Source organism: Eleutherodactylus coqui, chromosome 10 (assembly GCF_035609145.1).
Source record: "Eleutherodactylus coqui strain aEleCoq1 chromosome 10, aEleCoq1.hap1, whole genome shotgun sequence".
Taxonomy (NCBI): Eukaryota; Metazoa; Chordata; class Amphibia; order Anura; family Eleutherodactylidae; genus Eleutherodactylus; species Eleutherodactylus coqui.
The window spans coordinates 68,450,147-68,461,391 of record NC_089846.1 but is presented as its reverse complement, the minus strand read 5'-3'; positions in this window follow the sequence as shown (position 1 = coordinate 68,461,391).

Here is an 11,245-nt window from a genome sequence, read left to right as displayed (position 1 = left end):
TCACATTCTGGATCCATGATGACGACGTTTGCGCTGATAGTGGGCTTTTTGTTGCACATCGTAGTGGGACAGGTGGACCAGGCAGTCATCAGGGTCGGAATACACTGTATGCAACGACAAACAGAAATTAGGATGACTATAAAGGTGACAAATATAATTAGGTTAGGAGAGGTGCGACTTTTACTATTTCAGGTAAACACTGCATAACTTGTATAGAACCCCGCTTTCTTGACGTTACCTCGATTCATCAACAAGAGTGCAAAATCAGAACTATCTAATTACTGATCAATATGACTAAACCCCTGTCTCATTAGTAAGTGCATGATCATATATATCAATCTGGAAAGAGTTACAAGGTGATTATTCCCACTTCCCTTTTCCAGAGGTGGCAAGGTAACAGGACCACGGGCGTTGTAACACCGGTATGTTGCGTGGACATAAGCAGAGTGCACTGCAGATAAAATAAAGCAAAATCTTAGCGAAAACCTATCACAGTGTTCTAAATACACAATGTTTCAAAACTTATTTTATATATTTTTCCCTTCTCCTGTTAGGTACCTAACTGAGGAAACCAGACTAAGGTTAGCTCTTTTTAGTTAGTGCGATCAGCTTCTTAATGGCAACTGCGTCTTTACCAGCGGGTCACGTGTTGTCTGGAATGTAGGTACAAGTCTCCCCTATCATCTTACAGACACTCCCTTTTTTGGCTAAAATCGTACCTAGTGCCATTCTATTTTGAAAAGTCATAGTCGTGGTAGGTCCTATTGGTCGACTAGTCCCTATAAGGCGTTTCTAGTATAACTTATAAATCACTTTTAATTGTAATAAACATAATTAATCTGGTCAACATTTTATTTACCATAATAAATCAGGAAATTAAAAAAAAACAAACAACTCGTCAGGTACCCCCCTTGGCTGTCTTATGACGTCAACGTACATGTGTGGGTCAAAACTATCACCAGGAGCCTCTCTTCTCACTCTAGTGTGCTGTTACAATACTAGTAGTATGCACAGGTACGCAAGGATTGGGACTCCCTGATCTTCACCCACACCAATGTCCCTCCTGGAGATAGTCCTGATGGTGAACACGTCCAGGCCGCCTACCCTGACCCTAAACTACCTAGTGACAAGACTGGAAAGAGCCGTCATACCTATGCAGAAAACAAGGGTAGACCAACATGACAGGATAACTACAGAACACAGCAGAGTTGGATCAAGATAGAGTAACTATGGGGGGTAACCTCATTATCTTCAATGCTGTCTGACAGGATGTGGGGGAGCATAAGGGCTTTACTAAGGCACACTCCCCTGTCCAATTACTTTCTAGACATGATGTCACATTATTTTACCTGTGAAGTGTGTACCTTCGTTTACCTCATTCACTTCCGGTACCCTGTATCTGTAGATTACCTCATTCATGAGCTTCTGTGTGGTTATCTGCTCATTTACCTTAGTATCAGGGTGGGCCTCCAACCTGAAAAAGACTCAAGCAACAACAAGCACATGTTCATACTCCCCAACAGGTGTGAGCTGAATGCGGTCAAATTGGCAATCTCTGAAATGGGTAGAGTGGTCAAGGCAAGTGTTATATGGCCACCTTACTTCTGTCCGGACTTGCATATGGCAAAGATCATGCTAACTGGACAAATGATGCAGCAGCTGCAGAGAACCCAGGTGTCACCCATTCTTGTTCAGTGTCGACGTCATCGCTGCTTTTGATTCTGTGTACCAGTTGGGCCATCAGGGGGGACAGGGACCTCTGTAGGCAAGTTCTGTTGATTGTTCGCCATACGCCGTCCTGTTCTGTCGCTCCCGTCTTTTAGCCCATCTGCTTTCCTTCCTTGTTGACTTGTAACTGTAAAGTCCTTGACATATCAAAGTCCAAAGTTTTTATCAAAGTCCAAAGTTTTTATCACTGACTCATGCTGTCAGTATCTATTCTTCTTTCTTCCACGGCTTGAGGGCCGCTGCCTTTGCTGTGTTGTCGGCGAGGGTGTCATCTCTCGCTTCTCCATTGTAGAAATCGGTGTGAATTCTCCATTGCCAGGTAGTAGTAGTAGGGTTTCCATGGGATTCTGCACTGCTGCACCATTCTTAATTGGCTGTCCTGCTGAGGTAACAAGCTGTCTGGCCTTCCATATTGGGCCATAATCATGAGCTATGCCAAATGCATTCCAGCAGTCAGTGTAAAGAGTTGCCGACTTACCTTCTACCACTCCACACGCCTCAGTGAGGGCCTCCGGTTCCGCTTCTTGCCCTGAGACATGCGGAGGCAGAGCTTCTGCGTTTAGGACATCTTGTTGTGTGACCTCTGCATATCTGGTTCGGAATCATCAATCCTCACCCTGATACCATCTACAAAAGAAAACTCAAAATATGCATCATTAACAGTGTGTACATCACTACAATAATGTCAGAATCTTGTTGCACAGAATTTTAAACAATGTTAAAAAAATAGCTGATCTGCCATACTCAGATAATAATAATAATAAACTTTATTTGTATAGCGCCAACATATTCCGCAGCGCTTACATAGACAGGGGGAATACAGAAAGACAAAAGTACAAAAAATTACAGAACCACGGTTACAATCGTAATCAGTTGGTGGAAACAATAGGGGTGAGGGTCCTGCTCCAACGAGATTACATACTACAAGTAATGGGGTGATACAGAAGGTAAAATGGCTGGAGGTGTGCACAGTATCGCGTGATGGAGAGTGAGGGATGCTATATACAGACAACAGTCAGACATTTAGCTATGCGACGGCAGGATCAATATGACTACAGGAGCGGTTTATGATGGCTAGCAGGGATTTCGGTCAGTAGGTCAGGGAGCATGTTATCAGGCAGTGTATAGAGGAGTTTGTTTAGGGAATGCGGTATGCATCCCTGAAGAGGTGCGTTTTTAGAGCACGCCTGAAGTTTTTCGAGTCCTGGATTGCCCGGATGTTCTTTGGTAGTGCGTTCCAGAGGACTGGTGCTGCTCTGGAGAAGTCTTGGAGGCGGGAATGAGAAGTTCGAATTAGAGGGGTGTGCAGTCTAGTTTCGTTTGCCGAGCGGAGAGCCCGGGCTGGGTGATGGATGGAGATGAGGGAAGCAATATAGGGGGGCGCTGTACTGTGGAGGGCTTTGTGGATTAAGGTAATAAGTTTAAATTGAATTCTGTATTTAACGGGCAGCCAGTGCAGTGACCGGCACAGGGCAGAGGCATCTGAGTAGCGGCTGGACTGGAAGATGAGCCTGGCTGCCGCATTCAGGATGGACTGGAGAGGGTAGAGTCTGGTGCAGGGGAGGCCGATCAGCAATGAGTTGCAATAGTCGAGACGTGAGTGGATGAGGGCAACAATAAGCGTTTTCAGCGTGTCTATGGTGAGAAAAGAGCGGATTCTTGAGATGTTCTTGAGGTGCAGCTGACAGGTTCGGGCCACTGATTGGATGTAGGGGGTAAATGAGAGATCTGAGTCGAATATGACCCCAAGGCAGCGGGCATGTTGTTTGGGAGTTATGGTGGCGCCACACACTGAGATGGAGATGTCAGGATGAGGTTGGTTGGTGGAAGGAGGAAACACCAGTAAGTCAGTTTTAGAGAGATTTAGTTTTAGGTAGAGAGAGGACATCGTGTTAGAGACAGCAGACAGACAGTTGGTGATGTTTTGGAGGAAAGGTGCAGAGATGTCACGGGAAGAGGTGTATAGCTGGGTGTCATCAGCATAGAGGTGGTAATGGAGGCCAAATCTCCTGATGGTTTGTCCAATAGGGGCTGTGTAGATAGAGAAAAGGAGGGGGCCAAGGACCGAGCCTTGGGGGACCCCAACAGCAAGGGGAAGAGAAGGAGAGGTAGAGCCAGCAAAGGAGACACTGAAAGAGCGGTCAGATAGGTAGGAGGAGAACCAGGAGAGAGCTGTGTCCTTTAGGCCGATGGAGTGAAGCATACTGATGAGGAGTTTGTGGTCAACAGTGTCAAATGCTGCGGAGAGGTCGAGGAGGATCAGTAGGGAGGAGTCACCCCTTGATTTGGCTGATAGTAGGTCGTTTGATACCCTTGTAAGGGCAGTTTCTGTAGAGTGTTGGGGTCGGAAGCCAGACTGTAGGGGGTCGAGGAGAAAGTTCTCTGATAGATAGCTTACAAGGCGGGAGTAAACCAGCCGTTCTAGTAGTTTGGAGATGAAGGGGAGGTTTGAGATGGGTCGGTAATTGGCAACGTCAGTTGCGTCAAGAGTCGGCTTCTTTAGCAGTGGGGATATGATGGCGTGTTTGAAAGAAGAGGGAAAGATGCCAGAGGCCAGAGAGAGGTTGAATATAGTGGTGAGATGGGAGATGACCACTGGGGAGAGGGATCGGAGGAGATGTGAGGGGAGAGGGTCGCTAGCGCAGGTGGTGGGGCGAGCAGAGAAGAGCAGTTTGGAGACTTCTTCCTCTGTTGCTGGTCTGAGTACAGACAGTGAGCAGGAGCTAGATGCAGTGCTGACAAGACTAAGGTCAGGGCTAGTCTGGGATTTGGAAGTTATTTCTTGACGGATGTCATCAATTTTCTTTTTGAAATAGGCAGCCAGTTCAACAGCACTGAGATCCGTCACCGGGGGCTGCGGTTTAGGGCTGAGAAGAGTGTGAAAAGTATCGAAGAGTCGTTTAGGGTTGTGCGATAATGAGGAGACGAGAGAGGTGAAGTAGACTTGTTTGGCGTGGTGGAGGGCGAGGTTGTAGGATTTGAGCATGAATTTGTAGTGGAGGAAGTCTGCGGACGTTTGCGATTTCCTCCACAGCCGTTCAGCACTTCTAGAGCACCGCCGGATAAAGCGCGTTTGAGGCGTGAGCCAGGGTTGGCGCGTTATACATCAGATGGCTTGGATCCTGGGGGGAGCCGCTTCATCCAGGGCATGTTTGAGAGTGGTGTTGTAGTGATCGGCAGCCAGGTTGGGGCAGGCGAGGAGAGAGATAGGGGACAGAGAGGACTGTAGTGATTCAGCAAAGTCTTGTGTGTGAATGGCCTCAAAGCTCCTGTAGGTACGGTAGGTAGGTGGGTGTGGAGAGATGTTAGGGAGCGTGACAGAGAAAGAGAGGAGGTTATGATCTGAGAGTGGGAGAGGGGAGTTAGTGAAGTTGGAAACAGAGCAGAGACGGAAGAAGACCAGATCAAGAGTATTGCCATCCCTGTGAGTGGGAGAGGCTGCGAGTTGAGAGAGACCAAGGGAGGAGGTGAGCGAAAGTAGCTGAGAGGCAGATGGGGAGTTGGGGTCGTTAGTGGGGATGTTAAAGTCGCCTAAGATGAGGGTCGGGATTTCGCAGGATAGGAAGTGGGGGAGCCAGGCAGCAAAGTGATCCAAAAACAGGCGAGAAGCACCTGGGGGGCGGTAGATAACTGCTACTCGCATGGACAGCGGACGGAAAAGCCATAGCATGTGTACTTCAAATGATGGAAAAGTGAGTGAGGGTACAGGGGGGATGACCTGGTAGGTGCATTTCGGGGAAAGAAGAGCACCTACTCCTCCGCCACGCCTGTCATCTGGTCTCGGGGTATGGGAGAATTGCAGGCCATTGTAAGACAGTGCAGCAGGGGAGGCCGTGTCAGACGGCTGGATCCACGTTTCTGTGAGAGCGAGCAGACTTAAAGAATGGGCAGTAAAATAGTCGTGGATGGTGGGGAGTTTATTACACGCTGACTGGCAGTTCCAGAGGGCACAATGAAAGGAGTCGGGGTAGCGTATGCGTGGGCTAGCAGTTGGGCTTGAGGGGTGTCCTAGTGAGTCAGGTAGGGGGTAATAGTTAGGAGCAGTGGAGGGAGGGCCAGGATTGGGAGAGATATCCCCAGCTGCTAGTAGCAGCAAAATAGCAAGCGTGAGCAGATGATTAGGAGATTTGTGGGGGTGGCAGTAATGTTTGTTAGTGGTGTTAGGGGGTGTGAGGCTTAGTAAGAAAGTATAGAGTGCGTGCGGGCTGTGCATAGGGGAGGACAGGAGAGAGGGGCTGATGTGAATAGTGTGCCCTGGAGGTGGGCACTTGAAAGAAGTTCTGAGACTGAGAGCAAGGATTAAGAGAGAGGTGAAAGCGTTAGCGATAGCTTTGAAGCAAAAGGAATTAAAGCAGGGTTTGCGACGTACGTGTCTCGCGCCCTGTTGAATTGCCATGTTAAACTGCATGGAAGTCACACTTGATCACGGGCACACTTCAGCACAGGGACCACATGCGTACACTGCCACATGCGTGTCAGTGAAGGGATACTACTTTTAAAACCAAGCAGCAGCCAACACCTGGGAGGGACTAGTTCAATTTAGGTTCGTTAGGCAACTGGCTAGTGACCCACCCAGAGGTTTTATGGCTCGCTTACATAGATAACACCTCCACACTAAAAAATGGGCATAGAAGTGGGGGGTGAGACTATATGAAGGGGGGAGATGCACAAATATGGCCCGTAGTCAAGCTAGGCAAGAAACACATACCATAAGCATAATAGTGAAAAGATGCAAGGAAATAGCAATGGTGCAGGTTAAGCAGAGACGAAAGCAGCAGGGGGGTGGGTGGACTTCAAATGCAGGAGAAAACACATACCATAAGCATAATAGTGAAAAGATGCAAGGAAATAGCAATGGTGCAGGTTAAGCAGAGATGAAAGCAGCAAGGGGGTGGGTGGACTTCAAATGCAGGAGAAAACACATACCATAAGCATAATAGTGAAAAGATGCAAGGAAATAGCAATGGTGCAGGTTAAGCAGAGATGAAAGCAGCAGGGGGTGGGTGGACTTCAAATGCAGGAGAAAACACATACCATAAGCATAATAGTGAAAAGATGCAAGGAAATAGCAATGGTGCAGGTTAAGCAGAGATGAAAGCAGCAGGGGGGTGGGTGGACTTCAAATGCAGGAGAAAACACATACCATAAGCATAATAGTGAAAAGATGCAAGGAAATAGCAATGGTGCAGGTTAAGCAGAGATGAAAGCAGCAGGGGGGTGGGTGGACTTCAAATGCAGGAGAAAACACATACCTGTTGAGAAGGAAAGGATAAGCAGATATTAGTTCATGCCATGTTAAACTGCATGGAAGTCACACTTGATCACGGGCACACTTCAGCACAGGGACCACATGCGTACACTGCCACCTACAGATCAGATCACCTATGCCTCCCCTCCCCCCAGGAATACCTGATTAAAAGAAGAGTAGCCGGGTTCAAGGTATTACAACATTGGGAAGAAATATTGGGGGAGGCATGGAAAGAGCACATTGTAGCCGGATCTAATAGGCCAGAGATAAGTGCTTGGGTTGCACTTGCATGAGTATGTTCTGGGTGTCATTTGGGGTATGGACCACTAGGGGGTAGTCCAATACCAACTTAGAAGATTTGTCAGCCATTGCCTGTACTGCTGCCACCGCAAGCAGATGAGGGAGCTCCTCAAGTCACTGGATCTAACCTCATGGCTGTGGTTGTCCTCCGTGCTTTTGTGTCAATACTGTCGTATGGGCGGCAGTATGAAACAAGGCCCAGAAAGGTGCGGAATTTGGCAACGGGTGTATGTACGGGTATGGCCTGTAGAACTTGGTTAGTCTTTGGAGGCCTCCAGGCCTTACAGCCTTCTGCAAGAGAAATTAACAGTTAAATTGTGGCCGGTTGGCAGTTTTTCCAAAGCATCAGCACACAGCACCTAACATGCGTGGCTGACCCTTCACCCTTTTTTTTTTTTTTTTATATGTGTATCTGGGTCTCGTATATATTATCATGGTGGGTACATTCAATTTCCCTACGTCTGTCTTGTAGGTGGCCCATAATTTGTCAGGAACCGTGGAAAGCTGAGTTTGAGACAGGAGGAAAAAAAAAACTTTTTCTTCCTGGCTAGCTATGATTCTTACCACCCTCCCTTATACAAGGGATGCATCATCTAGCTCCACCCCTCTGAGTGTGGCTGTATACCTACTTCCATATTTTCTCATTCAACGTTGGCAGTCCTTGGACACACATCACAACCCAATAAAGATAAAGTCTTATGCATCACACAATCTACATTTTACAAATTACGGGTCAATCTGCCCCGTTCCTCCTGTGGATACCTGGCCTTATCGTTACCTGCTTGTTTCCCATTCTTCGGCTTCTCTGCAGTTTCTCTTACTCCCTGTAGTTTATTTATTTATTTTATTAAATTTAACTTATTCAAACCAGTTTAAACTATCTAAATTTAACTTTCCTATTACTGCAGCATCAGTAACTTCCTCTTTTTAAAACCTCTCGCTCCTGTGACAGCCCAGCGACAGGATTACAAGGGAGAACGCGGCTAATTTTCACTTTTACAACAGTTTTTGTCCCAGACTTCCAGCGACCGGGCAGATGCAGTCTTAGATGCCGGGTATCTCCATCTGATTGGTAATGTACTGCAATTCTCCCTATTTACTAAACTGTTATATTGAACGCTGGTGTCTTTGGCATGTGTTAATTCAGACGCCATTTCAGCCCACCTTCTCTTCCTCTTTCTGACACTCAGGGAAATTCTAACGTCTAATGCATAAATCTTATGTTGTAACCTTACGGTCACAGCGGTGACCACATAACATTGTATGTGGTTACAATTGAATTGGGGACTTGGCAAACATAGATGTATTTTCTTGTGGGCATGGTGGGCTACGCAGTCTGTTACAGTTTGTATTCTTAAGAGCCCCCTCAGGATGTGAGTGGCATATAACTTTTTACATTTATGTGACGGGCGTATAACAAAGATTAGAGATTACATAACAAAACATACGAGTAGTTTTAACATCCAACATTAGTTATTTGTTACAGCACAAGAATTGCTTCACTTCTATAAAGAGTTACGGCACTTCCTCTTTTTAAATGAAGTTAGCAGCCTTTTTTTTTTTTTTTTTTTCCCTCTAAACACATTCAGTTAACCCTTTTTATACATTCACTTGCGGGCACAAGCCTATACTTTCAACGTTTAACAATTCAACAGCAACAGAGTCTAGTAGTCTGTCTTTCTAGAAGGGATCCAATAATGCAACCTAACCTATAAAGTCCAAACCCACAGCACGCCGCTGTGTGCGGTGTATTAATCTTGGCTATAACCCAGCCAATGCGTTCTCATTGCCAACAATCCCTTCTTACAGTTTGAGTAGGACTGCTACTAATTCTATATGATAGACAACCAGACTATTTCTATATAACAACTCAGCAGGATTAGCTCTACACAACAGACAAGCACACTAACTTTATATAAAGGACAGGTAGGACGTTTTAAACACACAGAAAGATTGCTTGATTAATCAATGATAACTTGACTCTCCACCCCTTCCACACTTTCCTGGAGGGTGTAAGATGGGTGGTATACCCACACAATTAGACAAACAAATAGACAGAGTACCGGTACGGCTGGTTTTAGTCTTACTGCCCCTCGGGATCCGGTCTGTCAGTTCCCTTTCTTCGGAAGCCTTTTACCAGACTTTACCGAAGTAGCGATACCTGCCCAGACGTTTGACAGCTTCCTGACCCTTAGGCTTTGTAACCAAACCGGACCAGAGCAGGAACACCTCAGCCAAACTACCCTCACAGGTCCCTTACTCTTAGGTTTTGTAACCAAACCTGACCCGAGTAATCGGGACACCTGCGCAGGGTCAACCCCCCCCTTAAGGCAGCTACTGACCTCGCCACTCGACCAGTACTCTCAAAACAACAGGCATGTAAACATTCCTTTTTATCATATGACAGGTTCTTATCACGTGATCGAGACTTAAAGAAGTACCTGTCGTCGTTCGGCTCCAAATCTATCGGCCTGGCACGGCACATAGGCAAGCCCGGAGTTAGCCACACAGGTATAGATAATTAATTTATCTTACCGTGTATTTGGTGGGCCTGCTAAGTCCAAGGTTGTCTATGTCCGTGCCTTGTGTCCGATTTCTTCGGAGCCTATCGATCACAGTCCCATCTGGGGTGATATACCAGGATGTTGGGTGCAGGCATAATCACCTTAGGGTGATATGCCTAGCACCAGGTGAGTGATCACACGATTAGATTGTGGTCTACACACAAAGTGTTTGGCGCTCTCCGTGACTTTTATATCTCTTAGTCCCATCTGGGGTGCCACTGTCGTAGAATTCCTTTGCGGAACCACGGCTTACTCAATTTGGAATTTCCACCACAGCGACAAGTCTATGTGACAGCAAACAGCACAGCAACAATTCTATGTGAAAGCACCTCCACCCCCGCAAGAAGTCTATGTGACAGCACCCAACAGCGACAAGTCTGTGACAACAAACAGCACAGCGACAAGTCTATCTGACAGCAAACAGCACAGCGACAAGTCTATGTGAAAGCATCCCCACCCAGCAAGAAGTCTATGTGAAAGCACCCAAGAGCAACAAGTCTGTGACACCAAACAGCACAGTGACAAGTCTATGTGACAGCACCCAACAGCGAAATGCCTGTGACAGCAAACAGCACAGCGACAAGTCTATGTGACAGCAAACAGCACAGCGACAAGTCTATGTGACAGCAAACAGCACAGCGACAAGTCTATGTGAAAGCATCCCCACCCAGCAAGAAGTCTATGTGAAAGCACCCAAGAGCAACAAGTCTGTGACACCAAACAGCACAGTGACAAGTCTATGTGACAGCACCCAACAGCGAAATGCCTGTGACAGCAAACAGCACAGTGACAAGTCTATGTGACAGCAAACAGCACAGCGACAAGTCTATGTTAAAGCACCCCTACCCCTGCAAGAAGCCTATGTGATAGCACCCAAGAGCGACAAGTCTGTGACAGCAAACAGCACAGCGACAAGTCAATGTGACAGCAAACAGCACAGCGACAAGTGTATGTGACAGCACCCTTACCCCTGCAAGAAGCCTTTGTGACAGCACCCAAGAGCGACAAGTCTGTGACAGCACATCAACAAGTCTATGTGACAGCACACCCACCCCACAAGAGGTCAATGTGACAGCAAACAGCACAGCGACAAGTCTATCTGACAGCAAACAGCACAGCGACAAGTCTATGTGAAAGCACCCCCACAAGAAGTCTATGTGACAGCACCTAAGAGCGTCAAGTCTATATGACAGCAAACAGCACAGCGACAAGTCTATGTGACAGCATCCCCACCCCACAAGAAGTCTATGTGACAGCACCCAACAGCGACAAGTCTGAGACAGCAAACAGTACAGCGACAAGCCTATGTGTCAGCAAACAGAAAAGCGACAGGTTTATGTGAAAGCACCCCACCCCCGCAAGAAGTCTAAGTGACAGCACCCAACAGTGACAAGTCTGAGACAGC